A 13473-nucleotide genomic window follows, 5' to 3' on the forward strand; every position below is an offset into this window, starting at 1 on the left:
CCACTGCCTTCAGCTCAGGTCACGATCCTGGAGTGTCGGGATCGCGTCCCACATCGGGCTCCCTGCTCGGCGGGGAGTCTGCTTCTCCCTCTCCCGCTCCCCCCTCTTGTGCTCTCTCTCACTCTCTCTCTCAAATTAAAAAAAAAAAAATCTTTCAAAGACAGCTCTGCTTTAGGGGCCTCTAGGGGACCCTAAATCCAGGATGGATCTCATCCTAAGATTTTTTTTTCTTTTTTTTTATTCTTATGTTAATCCCCTACATTACATCATTAGTTTTAGATGTAGTGTTCCATGATTCATTGTTTGTGCATAACACCCAGTGCTTCATGCAGAATGTGCCCTCCTCAATACCCACCACCAGGCTAACCCATCCTCCCACCCCCCTCCCCTCTAGAACCCTCAGTTTGTTTTTCAGAGTCCATCGTCTCTCATGGTTCGTCTACCCCTCCGATTTCCCCCGCTTCATTCTTCCCCTCCTGCTACCTTCTTCTTCTTCTTTTTTTTCTTAACATATATTGCATTATTTGTTTCAGAGGTACAGATCTGAGATTCAGCAGTCTTGCACAATTCACAGCGCTTACCAGAGCACATCATCCTAAGATTTTTAACAGCCAAAATTCTACTTTCCTTTTTGTTTTTTAAAGATTTATTTATTTATTATTTTAGAGAAGGCAGAAGGGGCAGAGGGAGAGAGAGAGAGAATCTCAAGCAGACTCCCCGCTGACCACAGAGCCCAACATGGAGCTTTATCCCACGACGCTGAGATCATGACCTGAGTCGAAATCAAAAGTCCAGTACGAGGGTTAAAACTGGACTATCTTTTTGGGAGACATAGTTTAACCCACTATAATTGGAATGCTTTTTTTTTTTTTTTTTTTTTTAAGCTTATGAACTTGAGCAGCTTTATGTAAAGAATCCTCCTAAACGTAAATTTCCCTCCTAATTCTCTTCTGGTCTTTGTCAATAACAATCCCCACTTCTGTCAGCTTTTCAGAGCACACAAAACATCTGGTACCTTAATTAATTCTTTTATCTGCCCTGGGGGTTTCTGTAAGGTCAGCCATTTTATGGATAAGAAAACAGGTGTAGGAGGGGAAGTGACTTGACACCCAATCCTGGTTGAGTTAGGATTTGGATCCAGGATGTTAAGGCTCTTTCCTCCCACTGCCTGCTGCTGCACGGAAGCTTCGGGAGCTGTCATCAGTTTGTGCAAATTCATTTATGACTTACCTTTGCCTTAATTTTATTTAATGTGCACTTTTCCCTTGTCCTTTAAAAAAAATTATTTTCCCCAGCGTTATTGTTATTTCCCTTGTCATTTTATTTTATTTTATTTTAATTTATTTATTTTTGAAGATTTTATTTATTCATTTAACAGAAAAAGAGAGCGCACAAGCAGGGGGAGCAGCAGAGGCAGAGGGAGAAGCAGATTCCCTGCTGAGCAGGGAGCCCGATGAGGGGCTCGATCCCAGGACCCTGGGATCATGACCTGAGCCAGAGACAGACACTTAACATACTGAGCCACCCAGGTGCCCCTCCTGTCATTTTAACTGATTCTATATACTTATCATGTCAATTAGTTTAAAAAATAAACTTCCTTAGTTTTTTTAAGATTTTATTTATTTATTTATTTTTAAAGATTTTATTTATTTGAGACAGAGAGAATGAGAGACAGAGAGCATGAGAAGGAGGAAGGTCAGAGGGAGAAGCAGACTCCCTGCTGAGCAGGGAGCCCGATGCGGGACTTGATCCCGGGACTCCAGGATCATGACCTGAGCCGAAGGCAGTCACTTAACCAACTGAGCCACCCAGGCGCCCCTAAGATTTTATTTTTAAGTGATCTCTACACTCAGTGTGGGGCTTGAATTCACAACCCTGAGATCAAGAGTTACATGCTCTACCAATTGAGCCAGCCAGGTGCCCCTAATTGATTGATTTATTCGTTCATTCAATCACTATTTACTGAAGGCTTACACTGTCAGAAACCCAAGGCTGAACTGATTTAGGTGGGCCACAGAGATGAACCAGACCACCTTGGTCCTTGTCCTTGAGGACAGTAAACAGTGAACATATGGTGTGAGCAGTCTAGGGGAGCCCAGTAGGCTTCTAACCTCACCTGATGTCTGAATTGGGTCTTAAAGGATAGGCAGGGTGCAATCTTATTCCTTTAATCCTGGTTGTTAGAATTAAATAATAGGGTGGTCATTTGATACCCACCTATTAAATGTTACTATGTTAATCATTTTCTAGCACCCTGTCAAGGTGCATAACAGGTTTATATAACAGCCTGCATCACAAATGGCAGTAACTTCCACTTGCTCAGTATTTGGTCATTTACACAACATTTTCACACTCCTTGTCTCGTTTGTGGTCTCAAAAATCTCTTGTTAATACATTTTTAAAACATTTAATTCCAGTATAGGGGCGCCTGGGTGGCTCAGTCGTTAAGCATCTGCCTTCCTCTCAGGTCATGATCCCGGGGTCCTGGGATCAAGCCCCGCATCAGGCTCCGTGCTCAGCGGGAAGCCTGCTTCTCCCTCTCCCACTGCCCCTGCTTGTGTTCCCTCTCTTGCTTTGTCTCTCTCTGTCAAATAAATAAATAAAATCTTTAAAAAAACCATTTAATTCAGTATAACAGTGTTATATTAGTTTCAGATGTACAATATCGTCACTCAGTGCTCATCAAGATAAGTGTACTCTTAATCCCCTTCACCTGTTTCACCCCCACCTCCCCTCTGATAAACTTCAGTTTATTCTCTATAGTTAAAAGTCCGGTTTTTTGTTTGTTTGTTTGTTTCTTTTGTTTCCTAAATTCTACATACGCGTGAAATCCTATGGTGTTTGCCTTTCTCTGACGTATTTTACTTAGCATTATACTGTCTAGATCCATCCATGTTGTTGTAAATGGCAAGATTTCATTCTTTTTTATGGCTGAGTACTATTCCATTGTATATATATACCACATCTTCTTTATCCATTCATTTATCAAAGGACACTTGGGCTGCTTCCATATTTTGGTTATTGTTTTTTTTTTTAAAGATTTTATTTATTCATTTGAGACACAGAGATACAGACAGAAAGAGAGAGCATGAGCTGGGGGAGAGGCAAACAGAGAGGGAGACGGAGAGGGAGAAGCAGGCTCCCCACTGAGCCAGGAGCCCGATGTGGGGCTCGATCCCAGGACACTGGGATCATGACTTGAGCTGAAGGCAGACGCTTAACCATCTGAGCCACCCAGGCACCCCATATTTTGGTTATTGTAACTAATGCTGCAATAAACACAGGGGTGCATATATATTTTTGGATCAGTGTTTTATTTTCTTTGGGTAAATACCCAGCAGGGGAATTACTGGATCATATGTTAATTCTACTTTTAATTTACAAAAGCTCTTTGAGAATGCTTTGTTTATATTCATGTATTTCTCTTGTTTATCTTAGTTAAACTCAAAAATCATAATTTAATTTTCCATTAAGATGATTGCAAAAGTTGAAAATTAAATTACATAACTTTAGAACTTATAAACATTCAAACTGCACTGGGTGTTAAACCAGGGCCTGGTTTCTGATCCTAATTTGGCTTCTCTTTCTTTCTCTCTCTGAGTCTTAAATTGCTCTACTAGAAAGTGGGCATGTGAAGGAAATTTAGGCTGAAGGATTAAATGAGATAATGGATCTTAGATGCCAGCACAGTATCTGGCTCGTTAAAGATTGGTTCTCCTAACATGGTCTCTAATGTCCATTTTCCTGCAATTCTTTTTTTTTCTTTTTTTTAAAGATTTATTTATTTTAGGGACACCTGGGTGGCTCAGTCCATTATGCATCTGCCTTTGGCTCAGGTCATGATCCTGGGATCCTGGGATTGAGTCCTGTTTTGGGGGTCCTTGCTCAGCGGGGAGCCTGCTTCTCCCTCTCTTGCCGCTCCTCCTGCTGTGCTCTGTCTCTCTCACTCCCTCTGAGAAATAAATCAATAAATAACATCTTTAAAAAAAAGATTTATTTATTTTAGAGAGAGAGAGGGAGCAAGCAGGGAGAGGGGCAGAGGAAGAGAGAGAATCCTGAAGCAGATTCCCTGCTGAGCATGGAGCCCAATATGGGGCTTGATCCCAGGACCCTGAGATCATGACCTGAGCCGAAATCAAGATTCGGCCGCTTAATCAACTGAGCCACCCAGGCGCCCCTAAAGCAATCCTTTTTTTTTTTTTTTTAAGATTTTATTTATTTATTTGAGACAGAGAGAATGAGAGCACATGAGAGGGGGGAGGGTCAGAGGGAGAAGCAGGCTCCCCGCCGAGCAGGGAGCCCGATGAGGGACTGGATCCAGGGACTCCAGGATCATGACCTGAGCCGAAGGCAGTCGCCCAACCAACTGAGCCACCCAGGCGCCCCCCGCAAAGCAATTCTTAAAGTAACAGTCCAGCTCACACATATGTGTCAATGCTCTTACAGAGATGCTCTGAGAGAAAAAGAGAGCTCAAACAAACTCATTAACATAGCTGATACAAAACCATCTCACAGTCCCAGTTAATCAGTAACAGGCAAAGGATAATGTTTTGACACTGTCATTTCGTCCCTGAGTTTGTTCGGGTTGGGTTGCAGAGAAGAAAAAATAGATGTGGTAGAAATAATCAACACAAAATAAAACTGACAATGGCTAAAACTACATGTGGTAAAAATTTATAATGGATGGAAAAGCAAACTGAATGATCCCATCTTTGTTGGTAACATTAAACATTGCAAAGTTGACCCCTGGGAAAATTCCACTTGGTAGAAATAATCACCACAAAATAAAAATGACAATGGCTCAACTCTCTTCCAGGAAAAGGTGGCATTGGTGGAAATAATGACCAGAAACTTCAAAATAGCTGAAGCAATAATCAGTGAAAATCGATAAAGATAAAAGATTACCAATAAATCTAACCTTTCTGGTAAAACTGATAGAGAAAAATAGATCTTTATGACAATCCATATAGAAAAAAAATCTCGAGAAGTTAGAAATTGTTTAACTGTACCACATACAAATTTTATCAAGGAATAAAATTGGCTTAATAGAGTTGATTCCTGAAATACTTTAATAAGTTCATTAGTAATGGTATAATTCTGAGTAAACAGTTTACCTGCCAACACTTGGCAGGGATTCGGAGAGAGAATCCTCAAATTAGATGAAGGGTTTGGACTATAAATGCCACCTTACAGTCTTCAAAGGACTTTCATACTCATTGCTTTATTGGATTTTCCTAATAACCTTTTGAGGTGACAGGGCAGGAATCTTTCCTTCCATTTTATAGATGTAAACACTGAGATTCAGAAAAGTTAAGAGATTTACTAAAGGTCACTCAGCATGTTCATAGCAAAGTCTGATTTAGGATCTGATTCCCAGATTCCTAGTCTGATAAACTTCCTCATACCTATGCCCCTAACTCTGCTAATGCTTTATAAATGCTTGCCAGATCAGATCCCTTCTAATTCTGATCTTCACCCAGCCCCCACTTTCTGCCAGTAGGAGAAGTGGGAAAAAGGAGGAGGAGAGGGAGTAAAGAGAGTTAGAATAGGGCATGGCCAATGCAACATTTAGAGAGGGGAAGGGACTTGCCTGTCACATAGCCAACATGTCATAAGCACTTTTCTTATTCTCAGAAAAGGGAGCAGAGGAGCTAGGATTTTTTGAGGGGTGTGGGGGGACTGGGATTTTAAGGCTGGGCTAATAGGTTGAAAAATGAGATAAGTAGTTTGAAAATGACAGTGCCTGATATACCTGGGGAAAGTGAGTCATAAGGAATAGGAGTGTAACTAGAGTAGGTGGAGTGAAGCTGAAGAGATTGGCGGCAGCAGGGCTGTGGACCACATTAACCTCTGATATAGGAGAACTGGCCTTTCTCAGGTACGCCCGAGGTTCTCCAGTGGGCTGGCTAGTGGAGCTTGAATGTTCTGGTGTTCAGAACATCAAGGAATAATGACATATAAAATCTAAAGTACTGTAACTGAATACAGGATTTATGCTACATCAGAGATCGTCTGATGCCATATTCCATATGCTAGGAGAGCTGGATACAGAAGAAAGAAAAAAATTTTTTTAAGTGTAAGACTTACTTATTCAGTCTATAGACAATGTTTTGTTTAAGTAGAGCTTTGCCGGCCCTTTACAATAACTCTGTTCCTCCCTCCTCACTCCCCGCCTCCATAGAGATATCTGGCCCACAGATTAAAAACCAGTGCTATAAGAATTCAGATACAAGGAAGATCAATGTGCCTAAAATATGTTCTAGGGAAGGTAGGACTTTGGCTTGAGTTTCAAGAATGAGGAGAAAAGGAGGAAATGGCTGTGGAAAGAACAGAAGGAGGAAAATTTTGAGAATAGAGAACATTCCTTCTACTGATTTAATGGTCTTTTATGAATTGTAAGTTACCACCATTATTCGTTTTAATAGTGGAACTGTTGAGCTCACAGAAAAACCAGACAGGCCTCATCCTGGAGCACCACTGAGGGCAAAAGGAAGCCGTAGTAAGCTTTTTAGGCAGCAAAGTATGGTTGTTGGATTTGGAAATTACATTTTTTGAAAATAGTCTTATAACTTAAAAAACTATGTGCTCTTTTTAAACAATTCAGGCAATAAGAGAATAAAAATTACTTGAAATCTGACACCCTTTCCTCCAAGATAATCACTACTAATATTTTGGGGAACCTCTCTCCTGAAATCTCTTTATGCTTATAGAATATCGTCTCAAACGTCACATAAATTATGCCATTTTAAACATGCTGTTCTGTAATCAATTTGTTTCCCTCGAGAATAAATTGTGAATAGCTTTTCATGTCAACAAATAGATCTATATCATCATTTTGAATAGCTGCTTACTACTGTATTGTTTGTATATATAATTTAACTAGCCCTTATTGACGGACATTTACATTACCCCTGTAATCAACAATCCCATATAACCACCTCATGCATTCATCTTTCCCAAAATGTTTCATTCTCTTTTTAAGGTAAAAATTTGAAAGTAATGGAGCGGGGTCAAGATCTTCTTTTCACACTTGGATTTCAGTTGCCAAATCGTCCTCTGATTTGCAGGGAGACCAGGAGGAAGCTGCTGCATTAGTTCTGGTGTGACAGTGGCAACGGGGATGGCGAAGAGAGTACAGACTCAGGTGATCTATCCCATCTAGGCCTATCCTCAGTGGGTTGGCATATTCCTGCCCTTTTTCCTCTCTTTCACTTCTTTTTCTTAACATGGAGGAAGAACTGAGAACTGCATCTCCCAGCATTTCGCAGGCACCACACCCCCCCCTGGGAACTGTAGTACCGCGTTTGAGAAGGGTCCGGAAAGAGGGCGGGAGACTGTGGGGCATGCTGGGAAATGTAGTCCAGCGGAGGGGGACGGCCGCGGCGGGTGTATGTGTGAGTGTAAAAAGGTTGGAGACGCCGCAAACATCGCTACTCGGAGAAGAGGGCATTTAACTTTCCTCACAAATGGTCTCTGAGTCTACAAAAGCCGCCGGCGGATGGTGGACTTTACTCCATTGTCCGTAACCGGGGAGGGTTCGGCCCCTCGACATAAGGCGCGCGGCGGGCAGCGCAGGCCTGCGGGCCGGAGCAGGGCATGCCGGGAGTTGTGGTTCCGGCGAGCTGAGGCTGTGGGACGTGTCGCGGCGCCGCGCTGGCTCCTCCTTCCCCGCCCTTCTTAGCGGTCCCCCGCCCCCTCCCTCCGCCTCCTCCTCCCTCGCCCGCAGCCGAGCGTCCCCTCCCCCCACCCGTCGGGCTCTTCGTCGGCTACTGCAGAGGATTCAGAGCCTAGTCTGAGGAGGAGGCTCCCGTTCCCTGCGCGCCATCCGCCACCTTACTGGACACCGGCGAGGGAGCGAGAGCGTCGCCACTGTAGCCTCCAGAGAAGACAAGGGCATCGCCGCCTCCGCCGCCGCCGTCGTCTTCGCCTGCAGCGGCCAGCCGGTGAGGAGACCGCCCCCCTTCCCTGGTCCGCTCTCCCGGAGCCTGGGCCGGTGGTACTTACGGAGAATGAGAGTGGGGGCTGCGGACACCCCGCGCGGGTTGGGGGAAGGGGGTTGAGGTCGCGATGGAACGGCGGGTTGGCAGGGGAGACTTGTCCTGGCGCGGGGCTGGGGGTGGGGTGAGGGTGGGACCCAAGCAGGTTGGGGGGGCGATAAGGGAAGGGGACTTTTAATAGCGATTGACCCGATATGGGACCGGAGCGTGAGGTTGGGAGGTCGGGGTGGAATTTGGGATGGTTCTGGGCGAGATGGATGATGAGAGTGGAGTGGGATGGCTTTTAATGGGGGAGGGGACTGAATGAGGGTGATGGATTTGGGGTTGGCTTGGAGCAGTTGACAGCTTGGGATCCAGCCGGGGTGCAGGGTAGGGGGATGATTTAAATAGACAGTGGGATTTCAGGTTTGGATAGGACCCTGGGGGAGGGGTGTTAATTCACGAGGGTGGAATTTGGGGTGGACCTAAGGCAGACTGATGGATGATGGAGGTGGTAGGAGCTGGGAGTAAGGGGCTTAGCATGGGTTGAGACCTGAGCTTGAAGTGGGCGTTTGCCATCTCTGGGTGGTGGAATTTGTGGAGACTTATGGAATAGCGTGGGTTAGGAGAGCAGAGGAGGTAGAATTTGGGGTTTTTCTGGGGAGTGCTATTGGAGGTTGGAATAGGAACTGGTGGGGGTGGGACTTTCAATGAGAGGAGTGTGATGGTGAGCTGGCAGGAGGGGGTAAATTAGAAGTTAGGCCCAAAATGGGCAGGCAGAGATTGAAATTGGAGGGGGGCACAGGGGATGGGATTTAGTGTGATTTTAGAACAACTGCAAAAGGCATCGTGGCTCCCTGGGTTCAGGCTTGAGGCAGAGGGCTCAGAAGACGCTGCTGGGCTAGACTCACTGAAAGAATAGTGGCAGGTGGTGAACAAGGTTGGGGGATGGTATCTTGAAGAAAATGTCCCTTGGCTGAGGTGGCAGAGGGAGTTTTGGAGAAGGAGTGTCTGAGATGAACTGGTAGGACTGGAGAGGTGGTTGCTGATAATAAGGTGGCAAAGAGGCTATTTAAGGAGTGGGAAACCTGAAGCTGTAGGTATGGATGGGGCAGGGAGGATGGAGTGGGGCAGGGAGCAGGGCTGGGAAGAGGTGCATTGAATGATTCTAGAGAGGAAGGATTCTGATGTCCTCCAAGAGACACAAGAGGGTAAGGGGTTGGATTTAAATGGACAGCTTTGGAGGCTGTGGTTGGGGGAGGGACAGTAATCAGAGGGGACTTTGCAGGGGACAGAGAAGGTACATTAAAGACTCTTTTTCCTAGAGGACATCCTAAGCTGTTAGTTCAGTCTTTTTGTTTCATTTGTATTAGTCTCATTAGCAAATCAACCCGAAGGGTAAAGTTAAGAGGGGCTTCAGTTAAAGTAGAATTAAGCAGGGGGTGGGTGTTTTCTATTCATTTACTATAAAAAGAAAGTTTGGGGGAGAAAACCTACTCCTGAACTAAAGGTGGGGAAGATAAAACCGGAACGTGATAGGTATCTTTCTATATGATGTCTCTGCCTTCTCCTTTCTGCCCTCCCCTTGGTGCATTTAAAAATTAGTCCTGGAATTTGGAATTAAATAGATTTGATGAGCTTGAGGTATTTAAGGGAGCATTCTTTGCTTGAGAACCCATGAATGAAACTGAAAAATATGAGGCTGAATTTATTTCCTAGTCAGGCAGCGTGCATGTATGTAGAAAGAGCTTAGGCCTTTTTTTTTTCTCCTCTTAAAATTGATTGTCTGAAGACTCCATTTATTGGTGTCCTGGTTTGCAAGGCAATTAGGCCCATCATTGTATTGCAGGCTAATAATCCTGAGATGAATCTTGGCACACTGCTTTATGTAAACAGAGGGAAGACAGGAAATATGGAAATGTCATAAATATTCATTGGTGAAATGGTTTGGTATTGATGGAGTTTTTCATTTGATTCTCTTTTGGCATTACTTGATAAGATTTAAAATAATTGACTATATTTCTATAGATTGAATTTTCTTCTAAAGGAATTCAGGTGGTCAGAATTCTGTCAGATGTGGATAAAGCATATAGAATCATTTTTATTTTATTTTTTAGGGGTTGGTGTTGATGTAGGCATATTGCATTAACTGCAGCAACAATGTCTCCATCTATTCATCAGCAATTTTATTTAAAGCTTCATGATATGTTCATTCTTATGGCAGAATGGTGATGCTGGAAGGTAGAGAGGGGTGTGACTGGGGGAAACAGCTTTAGGGAAACAATTTTCTGCACTTAATTGCATTAACTATGATATGTTAAACATGAAGTGGCTGTTGATTAGAGCTCAGACTGAGAAAACGTGGGGAGGGATGTAAAGAGGATAAAATTGGCATCAGCAGGATCAAATGATTCTGTTTTTGTTCCAGCTTCAGAGTTCATCTTGTAAACAAACCATTTTCTTTGGTTTGACAGTTGAGCACATAAAAATGCCCAATATTTAGGATCCTTATTTTATTTTATTTTTTTGTAGTTCCAAAATGGGCAGAATGATGGAAGGTTGGCCCTATCCTTGGAATTGAAAGTGTTTTGTTATAAGGAAGCTTTATTATAATAAAGACCAGGTTTGAGCAGTTTTACCTGTAATTTGGTGAGAGCGTAATCTAACTAATGCAAGCATTTCTCCTCATAACTTTACTCTGGGGTCCAGACATTGCTTTTGTGGATCTGCAGGCTTGAGCTAGAGGTGAGATATTTATATTAAAGCTCTGGCTTTTGAAAGCTCAAAATGAAAAGTAATCGCCTGGGAGAAATGTCTTGGGGGAATTTTTTCTCCCCTCACAGCTGTGGGTACCTGTACAGTGGAAATGTATATAAAGTGTTTGATTCTTCTGATGTTCTGGTAAGAAGGAGAGAGCAGATGGAGGTACTGGTAGACAGGCCCCTTGGTAATGAATGGCCTGTGAATTTAGAGGTGGAGAGTCCTGACTTCAAATTTCTCATTCCACCCTTGATAGCTGAGTGATTTCAGTAACATCATTAAAAATCTTTCATACTTAGTGGTAATGGTTGCACAACATTGTGTATGTACTTACTTCTCCTGAATTGTACACTTAAATATGGTTAAAATAGTAAAAACAAAAACTTTTATACTTCGCAAGGCTGTCAAGGGAAACAAATCAGTTCATGTCCTAAAATAACTTTATGACCTGAAAACACTGTGCATATATGAACTATTCAATATTTATTTACTTATTACCTGCTAAATATCAGGGGGAATGAAAAAACAAAAAACAGTTGTCAAGGAGTTTTCATTGTCGGGAGAGAGATGATTTAAGTATAGTGAGAAGTGAGGCATAACTACTGTGATTAAAGGTGTGGATTCTGGGGGCACCTGGGTGGCTCAGTCGTTAAGCGTCGGCCTTCGGCTCAGGTCATGATCCCAGGATCCTGGGATCTAGCCCCGCATCGGGCTCCCTGCTCCGCAGGAAGCCTGCTTCTCCCTCTCCCACTCCCCCTGCTTGTGTTCCCTCTCTCACTGTGTCTCTCTCTGTCAAATAAATAAATAAAATCTTTAAAAAAAAAAAAAAAGTGTGGATTCTGAAGTGGGTCCACCATTCACTGCTAGCTGTGTGACCTTGGGCACAATGGTCTTATCTGTAAAGTGGGCATAAGAGAGTAATTTCGTAGGGTTGTTTTGAGGATTTAACAAAATAATCCATGGAAAGTATTTAACACTGTGGGTTGGTTACGTAGTACACATTAAAAAATATTGTTGCCATTATTATGAGATAGGAAGATACTAGAATGGGAATAGCCTTGTATGTCCTATCATTGGGTTTTTGGTATTGTGTTCTATAATTTATTAAAGAGGGATTACTTTGTATTATCATCTCACAGTTTATCTGCATATTTGCATGTTTACATATTTGTAGTCGAGGAACTTTAATTAGTAAAGTACTAAACATATGTCTTAGCTGTTAGCTTCCTCATCTAGAAAATAAGAAAAACTGCTCTGAGGGTTTAAATGACTTGCTTAAGGTTACACAGTAAGTGGAAGAGTCTGGGTTACAGCTCCCAAATTCTGATTTCTCAACCCTGTTTGTATCTTTTTAAATTGTGAATTAAACCATATGTATAAAAGTGCATATAACATACATCTTTAAGGAGTGCAACAAATTGAAGATCGATGTTTTTCCTACTTGGCTTAAAAAGGAAATTTGTAGTACCTTTAAAGCCTCTGTGATTCCCTGCCTGATTGAATGTCTCTCCTCTCTTCCTCATAAGTAACCACTTTCCTGAATTTTGTGTGAATCATTCCCTTTCTTGTCTTTATAGTTTTACCAAACAAGTGCATATCCTAAACAATATATATATTTTTATCTCTGCAACTTTTTATAAATAGAATCGATACTGTAAGTATTCTTCTGTGACTTGCTTTATTTTATCTATTATTTTTTTAAAGGGTTTTATTTACTTATTTGAGAGAGAGAGAGCGCACATGAGCGGGGAGGAATGGCAGAGGGAGAGAGAGAAGCAGGCTCCCTGTCCAGCAGGGAGCCCAATGTGGGACTTGATCCCAGGACCTCGGGATCACGACCTGAGCCGAAGGCAGACGCTTAACTGACTGAGCCACCTAGGTGCCCCAATTTTTATCTATTATGTTTTAACTTTAAAAGAGCTTTATTTCTGGGGTGCCTGAGTGGCTCAGTCATTAAGTGTCTGCCTTCGGCTCAGGTCATGATCCCAGGATCCTGGGATTGAGCCCCGCATCGGGCTCCCTGCTCCATGGGAAGCCTGCTTCTCCCTCTCCCACTCCCCCTGCTTGTGTTCCCTCTCGCTGTGTCTCTCTCTGTCAAATAAATAAATAAAATCTTTAAAAAAAAAAAAAAGCTTTATTTCTTCCACCATTAAGATAACATATGCACATGGTAGAAATTGGAAATTACAGAAAGTAAAAGGAACCAAAATTATTGTCTATAATCCCATTATCTGGCAATACTTATTTATATGTATGTGTAAATAAAAAATATATATATATATTAGATGTATGTGTACACATACATACACACACAGGTAGTCTAGATAGCAGGAGGAAGCCAGTTTGCATTTATGGCTGATCAGATTATCCAGATGTGGATCAATCATGCTTGGAAACAGGAATGGGAGGGGGTAAATAGCAGCCTTTGTGAGCTTTGAAATAGCACTTTCTTAGAGCTTTAACCTCATTGGCAGTTCTTTATTTACTAGATACTAATTCTTTGTTATATCACCTTAGCACTTCATTTCATATTTTAGTAAGTCACTTAACTCTTGTGGTCAGAATTTTTGTGCATCTTTCTTTTTGCAGAAATGCTGCCTAGTACACTGATCCTTTCCTGATTGTCCAGGAGGGTCTGTCATCTGATGTACAGAGAGTGCCATGAGTAGGAAGTTCTCACTTACACATGCCAAAATGCAGTAATCTAAACACGAATTTTTTGTCTAAGAGATGTGAA

At 42.6% G+C, this 13473-nt stretch overlaps 1 protein-coding gene across 5 annotated transcripts in view; it reads left to right on the top strand.

Annotated features, from left to right (window-relative positions):
* Positions 1-5724: 5724 nt before the first annotated feature.
* FAM168A (family with sequence similarity 168 member A) overlaps positions 5725-13473 on the top strand; it is a 188322-nt gene continuing 180573 nt past the window's right edge. For 2 of the 5 annotated variants that reach the window (XM_045894400.3, XM_064576961.1), the window contains exon 1: positions 7727-7943. The gene's annotated coding sequence lies outside the window, so the exon portion shown is untranslated. Of the gene's footprint in view, positions 5879-7067; positions 7145-7683; positions 7944-13473 lie in introns of those variants that run through there. The other 3 variants (XM_064576962.1, XM_064576960.1, XM_064576963.1) reach the window with 3 other exon arrangements.

This window comes from Mirounga angustirostris, unplaced genomic scaffold, assembly GCF_029215605.1.
Source record: "Mirounga angustirostris isolate CCGP_5_RB_7025 unplaced genomic scaffold, mMirAng1.0.hap1 SCAF_13, whole genome shotgun sequence".
Classification (NCBI taxonomy): Eukaryota; Metazoa; Chordata; class Mammalia; order Carnivora; family Phocidae; genus Mirounga; species Mirounga angustirostris.